Source organism: Pogoniulus pusillus, chromosome 9 (genome assembly GCF_015220805.1).
Source record: "Pogoniulus pusillus isolate bPogPus1 chromosome 9, bPogPus1.pri, whole genome shotgun sequence".
Lineage (NCBI taxonomy): Eukaryota > Metazoa > Chordata > Aves > Piciformes > Lybiidae > Pogoniulus > Pogoniulus pusillus.
Window position 1 is genome coordinate 7,443,847 of NC_087272.1, and position 11,541 is coordinate 7,455,387.

Here is an 11,541-nt window from a genome sequence, read left to right on the forward strand (position 1 = left end):
GCAAATCATATTTATTAATTTAAATATTAAGTTTGCCAACTATTAATTTAAATCCTCTGTAAGTTCACTGGCAAAAGGGAAGGGGCCAAAAGCAATCACCTTATAACTGAGCCACATATTCACTTTCAACCAGACACTGACCATTTTTTTCATGCAGGAGAGAACTCCCATCAACAAAATCATCTTGGCTACAAACTACCTTATCAGCATCTTTAAAAAGAGGTTGGTGGGGGGTTTTTTTCAGCATTATTTAGAGCACAGAAAGAATAAAAGGGAGGAAACTGTTTAAAGTCAGCAACACAAAGGTAAGATCTGTTCAGATAAACATAAATGTGACAGCACAATTTTCTTTGGTCTTCTTTCTATCAAATCTGAAAAATTATTTTTAATTGATTCTTGAAGCACTTTTTGAAGTTCAATAAATGCTTCAGAAATCAGTTGGGAGTCCACAAATGTTAATAGTATTTAGCTCATTTCAATAAAAATGGCCTCATTAACATGCCAGCTGCTAAAACGTGTGATACCAACTGTGTCCTTCTGCCAGCCTGCAGGGAAGCATTCCTACTTACTACTCAGTTTTGCTTTAAAAGAGACCATTTAGCAAACATACCCATTTTACAGTTGCACGTGTTCAGATAATAATTACTTCACTACTGCCCTATCACCCCTCCCCAATAGCTTTAAAAGTCCCCAGCAGCCTTTCCAATGAGGGGAGCTCAGGCTGGCTTTCTTTGTGTGTTTTATTTTTTTCCTCAGGCAAGTAAAACCTCATTTGCTTTCCCATCTATCAGCACAGAAAGAGCCAGGTGAGCACTGTGCCTGTCTGAGGTAAGAAGTTTTTCATTATGGCTCTGCTACATGGAAATAAATAATCTTCCCTTGGCTGTGCTGTTGTCAAGCCACAACCAACGGCTGCAGCTCCCCTGACTGTGTGTAAGCAACCAACCTTCATCTCCAAACTTTGGGAGTCATATGGTAGCCAGCACAAGAGCGAGTGCCTGCTGCCTTCACCCATCTACATGAACTAACCATGTCCCACAGTTTGGCCTTAGTAAGACTTTTAACTAGTATTTGTGCTTTGTGGTTAGCTTTTCCCCCCCTTGTTTCTTTTTCTGGGGGGTAGAGTAGGTGATCTCCAGAAGTCTCTTCCAATCCCTACCATTCTGTGGGAAAACTATTGGGAACTTTCATGACTGGGATGATGCATGTGTTTGATTTGGTACAACACCCAACCCAGGTTCAGAGTGGGAATAACATTTGGAAGCTCACATTGAAGCTTTTCATTTGCTGCTTTAACTCCTTAAGCCAGCTGTTGTCACCCTCCTGGGCAGCCCTTGCATGGTGAGGACTCCAGGCAATACTGCAGTGATTTAGGTGCACAGTAAGAGCAGAAATAATAACGGGGCATGCCAAATTAAACAGGGAAGTAAAGCTATATAAGTATTGCCAGAGAAAATGCAGGACTTCATTCAAAGCATTGAGTCAGTGAGATTGGCAAAATCCAACTGGAAAAGCTCACTAACAGGTGGTAGTACCAAATATTTCCATTTATCTCCAGCATAAAGCTGTGTTGTTAATTCTAGATCCCAACACAGAATCATAGAAGCAACCAGGTTGGAAGAGACCTTCAAGATCATCCAGTCCAACCTAGCACCTAGCCTTACTCAGTCAGCTAGACCATGGCACTTAGTGCCTCATCCAGGCTTTAACATATTATCTCAGCTCAAGAAAAACTATGTGCTCTGGCCTTCAGGAGGCAGGATTTGATTCCTGGACTATGTGAACTCCTCCTCCTTGTGCTTACACTTGTGAACCATGCATCCAGCTGGCACTGTACCTGCTGAGCAAGCCGCTCATGCAGTTAAATGAAGTTGGATGTGCCAAGCAATAGTCATTTTGCCCAACACAGCCCGCAGCAGAACACACATGCCAGCCTGCCTGCAAAGCCCTGTCCTCTCTTCACCACAGACAGAAGTAGCATTGGACTGGCTGTGCCACAAGTGTCCTCCAGCACATGCAAGCCTGAAGGAGGTGCCAGCAGTCACCTTGAGGAAACCGTTTCCTCACTGTTTTAGAGCATTTCAATGTCTTACAATGACAGATCTATCACATAAGAGCCATCATAGATATTGTGAAGCCTTCATCATGCTCTGGCATGCCTTTGGTAGGGAATCATGGAGGCAACTCAATTCCAAGCATCTGAAGAGCTGGATACAACCCTAAAAGGCATATCAGAGCCTGAAAAGGGCAAAGCAATGACAAGCAAAACCAAGCAGTGATCAGCAGCCCCTTCAGCAGCAAGTCCTGCACACAGCTGCCCAGAATTTGGTCCCAAAACTCCTCACTGTCCCTGCAGCTCCCAGCCTGGATGCTGGCACAGCAGCATGCAAGTCAGGCATTTGAATGCAACATGTGATCCCACATTCTGATGGGAGTGAATTTCAAGTGAACAGTGAGTGGTCAGAGGACCTGATGTCAATCTACCACTTGTGCTGTAATAGGAAAGAGCAAAACAGAGAGTAGGACTCTCACTGTTAGAACCAGTGCAACCCCATTTACTATTTCCTGAGCTCCTTGTGTGAGTGGAAATGGTATCATATGCCTACTTTTATCCTCTTTTCCACCTACTCCTTTCTGGATCCTGGCTAGATGATTAAAATGATAACAGCATGGTAAAGAGGCCCTGGCCTGGATTTTCACATTATCACCCTGCTGGGTTAGAGGCACAAGAGAAATCCTCCCACTCCAGGACCCTCACACCTACTGCATCTCATGCAGCTGGCATGCACTAGAAAGACATCCTACCCATTACCCCCTGATGTGCCCCAGCCTCTGTGAAACCTTGCTAGGCAAAAGACAGAGTCAGTGCTTTGATTCACTGTGTTACCAAAACTGGTAGAGCAGAGTGGAGGCTGAAAAGCGAAACATCTGTGTCCTGCAACTGCTGTGAGCACAGGTCCAACAGATCCCATCTGTGCCTCCGATTTTGACCAGAGATCCCCAGCTGCTCAGTGCCTTTGCTTCCCTGGGTGCTGGAGCAAATCTTGCTGTCCAGTGGCAGGCAGGGACACCCTAGGTGACTCGTGCCACCCTGTTGGCTGTCATCACCATGGGCAGCCTGTGCAGGGCAGACGGAGGTGTCAGCATCTCCACAGTGCTCAGTGCTTCAAAATGACTCCACTGCTTTCTGGTGATCAGAAAGCCTCAGGGCATCTCAAGTTCATACATAAAGCATAAATTGTAAGTGACTCAGACCACAAGCAGAAGAGGTCACAGTACGGCTAGGTGGGTTGGAAATACCCAGTTCCTCTGAACTCAGGACCCTCCAAGACCACTGCAGAAATCACAGTAAAACTATGAGGACTGGCTGCACAGGGCTATTGCAGCAGTTAAAGTACAAACAGCTTCAGGAAGTGTTTAGGCGTATTTGCCAAAGGCCAGCCTTAGCCCATGAAGTGTAATTACCTCTTTGATACCCTTGAGGACATACTGCAGCCTGGCTGGCGAAGACTAGCACCTCTACCACAACGTTTGGTAGCACTCACACATCAAACTGGGACACTCAAGGCTACCTCATGCAGAGGGGAGAGGTGCTAGCTGGGACGGCACGGTGGTGGGTGCCAGGCATCAGTGCCACCTGCTACACAGCCCAACAGGGAATTTCAATCCCTAAAAACAACTTCCCAGAGCTATGGAAGTTTTGCTTCACATGCATAATGTTTTATAATAATTGATCACAGGAAATATATTCATAGAATCAACCAGGTTGGAAGAGACCTCCAAGATCAGCCAGTCCAACCTAGCACCCAGCCCTAGCCAGTCAACCAGACCATAGCACCAAGTGCCTCATCCAGGCTTTTCTTCAACACCTCCAGGGACAGTGACTCCACCACCTCCCTGGGCAGCCCATTCCAATGCCAATCACTCTCTCTGGCAACAACTTTCTCCTAACATCCAGCCTCTTCTCCAGGCTAAACAACCCCAGCTCCCTCAGCCTCTCCTCACAGGACTGTATTCCAGGCCCCTCACCAGCTTTGTCGCCCTCCTCTGGACACATTCCAGTATCTCAACATCTCTCTTGAATTGGGGGGCCCAGAACTGGACACAGTACTCAAGGTGTGGCCTGACCAGTGCTGAGTACAGGGGAAGAATAATCTCCCTCGTCCTACTGGCCACACTGTTCCTGATCCAGGCCAGGATGCCATTGGCTCTCTTGGCACACTGCTGGCTCATCTTCAGCTACTTTCCACCAGTGCCCCCAGGTCCTTTTCTTCCTGGCTGCTCTCCAGCCACTCTGTCCCCAGCCTGTAGCACTGCTTGGGGTTGTTGTGGCCAAAGTGCAGAACCCTGCACTTGGCCTTGTTCAGTCTCATCCCATTGGCCTCTGCCCACCCATCCAGCCTGTCTAGGTCCCTCTGCAGGGACCTACCTTCCAACAGATCAACACCTGCTCCTAGCTTGGTGTCATCTGCAAACTTACTGATGCTGGACTCAATCCCCTCATCCAGATCATCAATAAAGATGTTGAACAGGACTGGGCCCAGCACTGATCCTTGGGGCACACCACTAGCGACAGCTGCCAACTGCATGTGGCACCATTCACCACCACTCTCTGGGCCTGGCCGTGCAGCCAGTTCTTGACCCATATCAGAGTGAATCTATCCTATGAATTCCTGTTAGGTCTTGGCTGACCAGGCTGTGTGCAAAAGCACTCCAATTTCCTAATTTCACAGCTGAACTTTTTCTTAAGTACAATTACAGTTTTGAGGAATTTTTTCCCCATTGAAGATTGACCCAAAAGTGCTCTCAGCCAGTTAAGTGTTCTCCCGACCCACACAGTCACGGTCTTTGCCCTACAAAGCATTGCCCCCACCCCTGTCCATGGAACAAGAGCCCCCTCCCTGAGCACCAGCCATGGAGGGCTGAGTTTCAAGGGGGGGAAGTTGTCCTTCCCCTTCTCTGGGTTTTATTTCGGGTCACCCGTATTTCACCAGAGAGGTCAGAGTGTGGCAGCACAGCCGCGGCTGAGGCCCTTCCCGGAGGGAGGAAGGTAGCATGCAGAGCTTTTGAAGCCACGCGAAGAGAGAAGGCTGCAATTAGGGGGGCTGCAATTTCTCTGGCAAATTTGCATTTTAAATTACTTTTCAGTAGCATCACGTTTTGTCTTTCTTGTCACCAGCTTCTGTAACTTTTATTATTTCCTAGGGATGGTTTGAAATGCTGCCTAAGAACACACGCAAACAAAGAGCCATTCTTTAACCCTTACGTTTTTCTCCTTAAAATATTCATTGGAGATTAACTACTAGAGAAGTCACCTGAAATGAGAGGGAGCAAAAGGAGGTGATGACAAAAAAAAAAGGAATTTCACTCCGACCCCGAGGAGGGAGCTGTGAGTTGTGGCTCATTACTCCAAGCTCTGTGGAAAAGCAAAGGGAGTGAAGCAAGGACTGCTGCCCCCAGCCACCTCCCGACCAGCAGACACCCTGACCCCCCCACCAAACACACAGGGGGAAATCCCAATTAGCAGCCCTTTTGCCCCAGGGTTCACAGCCTGGCCCCGACTGCTAAATCCAATTATCTCTGGGTCCCATTAAGCAAAGATACCTCGACAGCTCTGCTGTCAGAATAGATTAACCCGCAGCCAGATCGACCCCTGGATCCTCTCCCTGCCTCCCCTCCGCTGCTGGGTGCATGAAAAGTCAAATAGCAGCACTGCGGCAGGTCAGCTGAACCTCCATTTCTCATCCCCTCTTGCCACTCACCAAACGCTCAGCACTGCCCTTGAAACAGGAGCAGGGAGCTTGACCCCTGACAAGGACACAGAGATGTTGAGCCTCGAAGGCCAGCGACAGGAGGCAAACAGTGTCGTGGGAAAGGCAAGAGAGGTAAGAAAATACCCCCAGCTGCCACAGTACACCAGAAAAGCATGTCTAGGTTTCTCCAGCATGCTCTGAAAGGGAAAGAAAAGCCAGGAAAAGGAAAATGCACTTCAATCTATAAAGAAACAATGCTGCTGCTGCTGCTGTCAGGCACCTGGATGGAGCCATGAAGGACAGAGGAGCCTACATTATATTTAATGCTGTCAAACACTGTTTGAACACAAAGTGCAGCTTGCATTATTGCCACACTCCCTGCCTGCAAGGCTGCCCTGCAGTTTGAAAGGACTCCCAGCACATAATGGGCTCATTTCCTTCTAATTGCAGAATTTGAGTCAAGAAAATGATGGAGACTTCGTACTTGAATGTCACCTCTGATATGTTGTGTTAATTTTCCTCTTTTAATACCCTCATCTGGATGCTAATGCCAGATGGTTATGATGGTACATTAAATGAATGCAAGCAGGTCTAAGTGAAAGGGCACCAATTCTTACCTTGTCAAGGCAATGGTCCCTGGGTTTATTGACATACCAGTCCCACTTTTGATAAGAGCTTGGCTAGTATAAACTAAAAGCAGCTCCTTTAAAAAGAATAATCGGTGGCAGAGGGGATAGAACTGCCCAGGGAGGTGGTGGAGTCCCCATGCCTGAAAGTGTTTGAGACTGGATGTGGCACTTGGTGCTGTGATTCAGTTGACTAGATAATACTGGGTGATAGGCAGGACTTGGTGCACCATCTTGAAGGTCTATTCCAACCAGATTGATTCTGTGATAGGTCCAAGGTTGGTATTAACTTGCACAACTCCTCCAAAAGCAGTTCTTCTACACCCACTGACCCTGACTGAATGTGTCCACTCCAATCAGGCCCACTAAGGACACATAGGACATCCTAGGGACTGCAGGTGGGGTAATGATGCACGTTGCTGCTTTCAGCCTACAAGAAAAGCCCTGTAAGCTAAACTACCTTAGCTGTTTCCTGGCAGAGACGTAAGTTTCCCACCCCTTCTTCACCCACCCTCCAGCACATGCAGCAGTTTCACTATGTCTGGATTTTGGTATTACAGCAAACTTTCTGGATTTTGGGGGTTTTGTGTCTGAGGCTTGAAAAAACAAAACAACAAACTTTTAGGGCAGGAGAACGAACAAACAACTCAATAAGTCAATGCTTCATTTTACCACACTGGCTTAAGAAAATGTTGGCAGGATATTATTAATTAACAACCCAACCCTTATGGTTTCCCCACAGGAGGATAAAAGTTGTCAGAAGAAAGAAGCTCCAGACAGAGGAAGTCTTCTGCACTGGATAAGGCTTTATGAGTGACAAGCCTTTGTCACTCACATTTGATGCCACAGACATAAGCAAGCCAATTGTTAATGCTGCAAATCAGCTAAAAATACCCAGATGCAAACCTCTTTCTCCTTAAAACCACCATGCTGCAGAGGCACTCAGAGCCTAACACTCTCGATTTGGATACAGAAAACTTTTTTTTTCCCCCCCCTCTCTTTTTAATTAAAAGTTTCACAGTGATAAAAACAAGAAAGGAAAAGATGAACTGCAACTGGAGCCCAGCTTCAAATACACCCTGTTAAAAGTTCATGGAATGAAAATTTGCACAGGACTAGCAGAGCACCTTCAGGTTGTCCTAGGTGAAGTTTTAAACTGATTGACTTGCTCTTTTCCTTTCCTGCAAAAACTGTAATTTATTCTCTATTCTAAGCCCTTCTGAGAAAGCAGTTCGTGTGGGTTTGATGCCAAGTGCACAGTAATAATAATAATACTAATCCAGAAGCCATAGCCAAGACTGCAGAGCTCTTTTACAAGGGCCTCAGCTTATGTGCAGGGGATGTCTAAGCCAGCACCTGAAAGGCTTCTTGAACCCAGAAAAATTAGCTGCAAAACCTCAACAAAGGAGTTATTTTCAGCAAATTACCACAGAGGCAATACAACAGGAGTAGACAGCATGAGCAGCAATCATCACTGTAGGAGCTGTACCAGCCAAGCCACCTCCTCATACCACTTCAGCCTCTGCTTCAGCTTCACGAGGACACACACACATGCCTTGTCCTGCTCCTTGCCACTTACCGAAGCACTTCAGGCTGTTCCCAGTTAAGAAGGCCTCAAGTGAACCAGAATCTAAATATACATGTTCAGGTCCATATTCTGCATGCACTGCCCCCCACTAAGTTCCTCTTCCACTCACATCTCCTATTTGCAGCTTTCAACATTTGGGTTTAGCTAGGCTGCAGTAACTACTTAAAACCTCTCCTCAAAGTTATATAATCTTTTCAGTTATTGGAGTGGCCTTTTTTTTAACTGATGAAGATTAAGCATTTCATTTTGCTTTTTAAAAATCTATGCTCTGTATCATCTCATGCTTTTAAAATGCCTGGTAGGATTAAACTGAAAGACTTTTCTCCATTGGGTCCACTAAAGCTTCTGCTGTATGAATCTGTGTTTTTTTGATAAGACAAAAGAACACCACATAAACCACTGGAGTTTGTTATTTTTAAACAGCCCCCTCCCACCTTCATAAAGGAAAGGATAATTTGAACTTTAGATTTGAAAGACTGATCTCACTTGAGTCTCCTCCTATTCCAGATAGTGGTGTTACATTTGCTGACTAATTAGGGAAGAGCATAGATTAAGTGGTAGATTTATCACCTACCTTGGAAATTACCATGGCCATTATTACAAGAGTAATGTCTGCATCCTGCAGGATCCAAAAGTGCTTAACTAGAGAAAGACATCCTGTTTCCATGTCACATGTGTAACAGCAGTGGCATCCAAAACATCTACAGGATTAAAAAAAAAAAGAAAAAATAATGGAACTAAGATTCAGGCCAGTGAGCATTTGTTCTGAATGCAAAGAACATGTAAGAGGTCCTCATTCTTTTGAGTTTCCACTGTGTAATTTATCAAAGATATCTGTACAGAAGGAACAACAGCAGCCCCCACCCTCCACAGAAAAATAACAACTTTGCTAGAGAGCTTAAGATAATTTAGGTGCCTAAATCCACACTTAGACCCTAAAATTCCTCCTTTAGATGTTACAGAAGCTCTACACATCTCTCTTTGGAAAATGGCTCCTCAAGAGCCTTTGTCTTTGCTTCTGGAGAGACAGGAGTACTTCTGTGGTGGCAGAGATCATATTGCTGTTCTACACGTACCAAAAACCAAGCATGGTTAACAACAGTAAGAGGAAATAAATTCTCACTTGCTCTAAGGTGTTGGGTGAGGATACCTTGTGAGGCAAGGACAAGCCAGTGGTGGCAGGTACAGTGCCAAAGAGGGGGCTCAGAAAGAATTCCCTACTAACCTCACTGTCATTCCTTATCCTTCAGGTCACAATCCCTTTGCAGAAACACACCACCTTTGCCTGTTCCTTTACAAAGCCTGCATTCTCATCCCATTTCCAAGGATCACTTCAGAAGCTCCTCAAGGCAGCAACTGGAAAGCTTCACGCCTCTAGAGCAGTAGGGAGAGTGAGATCTGCAGGGCACAGCCAGGCTGGTCTCAAGGTGTTGAAAGGGCTCTCTGGAAGAGTAGCAATGCCTAAATACTGCTCGTTGCACCTGGAAGGTGGGTGCTCAACAGGTGCTTGTTGTAAGGAAGAGGAAGAACCTAAATGCTGCACTTCATCTTCTTAATTCAGAGGAAGGTGGCAGAGAAGAGAGTTTTTAGTAGAGGATGTAAATCAGGGCAGTTTGCAGTTGCAGCTGGCTTTATGGAATCATGTGCTAAAAATCAGTAAATCTTTGAGATCAGGAGGAAGATTTGTTGTAAACTGTCATACTTGAAAATAGCACGTTAATTGCTGTGATAATTTACACCAGCTGAGAATCTCCCCTGGGGACTGTGTTTATTATTCAGCTTTGTGTCTCAGACAATAGAGGTCCCTATCAGAGATGGGCTCCTGTGGTACTCTTATCATACTCATCATTATGGAAAGCAATATAAACCTTCTGTCTTTCCAGTCTGGAGAGCCAGTGTATCAACTGAATTGGATTTAATTGCACAACAGCGGATGTGGAGCCTGAAAACACTGATGGAAATCACCTCTGGGGGTTTCCTTCTCCTCTACACTCCCTCACCCCACCACCCCCTTCCTGAGTTATTTTTTACCAAATGTTCTTCAGTCTATTTGTGAAATGGTGTTTTACTCATGTCTCAGTGCACAAGTAGCCAAGCCATGCTTTGTCCTCCATAAAATGGCTTTAAAAAGATGTGCAGGGAGCAGATCAGGAGGGTGATTCGAGGGTTAAACTGCTCAGTACTCACAGTTGCCCAACTAAATAGTGAAAACATTTTTTGGCTTGTTTCCTTGAAATATGACTTGTCACTTGTGTTCAATTTGATAAGGTCTTCTAAAGGTAAAAATAGTTGAGTGGGTAGAGCTGGCAACTCCCTGCAAAGCTGCTTTGATTTACTTTTAAAAGATGAGCCCCACAAAATCTTCCTTATTAATGCTGTAAACATAATAATAACAAAAGGGAACCCAAATAACCAACCTACAGTGATAGCCCAAGAGAAATTCATTGGTGGGGAAGGTCATGAGGTGCACCTTCACATATCTTCTCCCCTGAGTCTTACACTTCTGCTTGCTATATGGCCAGCCCAAAGCCCAAGGAGATGCTCACAGGGCTGGCAGCACTTGCAGACACCTTTCATCTCCCAGACACCCAAGAAGCATCTGCTTTTAGTCACCCATGGTTCATGTGTGGTTATGGCCAGTCCCCACCTTAAGCTCAGGAGCAAGGTAACAGGGTGTCAATTCCAGAAACTTGTGTCCATTGCTGGGAACCTGTGCTGCATTTTGTTCTAGCTGGCTGGGCCATGCTCTATAGAAACAAGCCCAAGCAGCAAAACCCCTAAACAAGCCAGTTAACAACAGCATGCCCACCAGTGTGTCTCCTTTCCCAGATGCGCAACTGCAGTCCCAGAAGTTGAGCCTCCCCTCTCTCCAGCTTCCTTTCCCCCTGCAGAGCTGCAGGAGGGAGCAGGAGCAGCAGGCCCATCATGGGGACAGGACCCAGAGCAGTGTTGTCTCAGCATCCATCAGTGGGATGTGACTGGTAGGTTTAGATCAGGCAATAGGAAGAAATTCTTTACCACGAAGGTGGTGAGACTCTGGAAGTGGTTGTCCAGAGAAGCTGTGGATACCTCATCCCTGGAAGTAGAATCATTATCAGTCAGGGTTGGAAAGGACCACAAGGATCATCTAGTTCCAATCCTGCTGCCATGGGCAGAGACACCTCACACCAGATCAGGCTGGCCAGAGCCTCATCCAGCCTGGCCTTAAACACTTCCAAGGATGGGGCCTCAACCACCTCCCCGGGCAACCCATTCCAGGCTCTCACCACTCTCATGCTGAAGTACACAGCTTGGTGTTGTCAGCAAACTTGCTGAGGGTGCACTCAAAGCCTCTGCCCATGTCACCAACAAAGACGTTGAACAAGACTGGTCCCAGGACTGATCCTTGAGGGACTCTGCTTGTCACTGGCCTCCACTTAGACATGGACCCATTGGCAGTCACTCTTTGAGTGAGGCCATCAAGCCAGTTCTTTATCCATCTCATGGTCCACCCATCAAACCCATGTTTCACCAGCTTGGAGACCAGGATGTGGTGTGGGACAGTGTCAAAAGCCTTGCTCAGGTCCAGGTAAAT

The 11,541-nt window shown here is 46.2% G+C and overlaps 1 long non-coding RNA gene across 2 annotated transcripts in view; it reads right to left on the minus strand.

The window, feature by feature from the left end:
• LOC135178413 (uncharacterized) overlaps positions 1–9,496 on the minus strand; it is a 49,260-nt gene extending 39,764 nt beyond the window's left edge. Inside the window, exons 1-3 of one of the 2 annotated variants that reach the window (XR_010303512.1) lie at positions 9,193–9,496; positions 8,542–8,668; positions 4,738–5,950 (exon numbers count right to left, since the gene is read on the minus strand). This is a non-coding gene — a long non-coding RNA (uncharacterized LOC135178413). Of the gene's footprint in view, positions 1–4,737; positions 5,951–8,541; positions 8,669–9,192 lie in introns of those variants that run through there. The other variant, XR_010303511.1, reaches the window with a different exon arrangement.
• Positions 9,497–11,541: the final 2,045 nt, after the last annotated feature.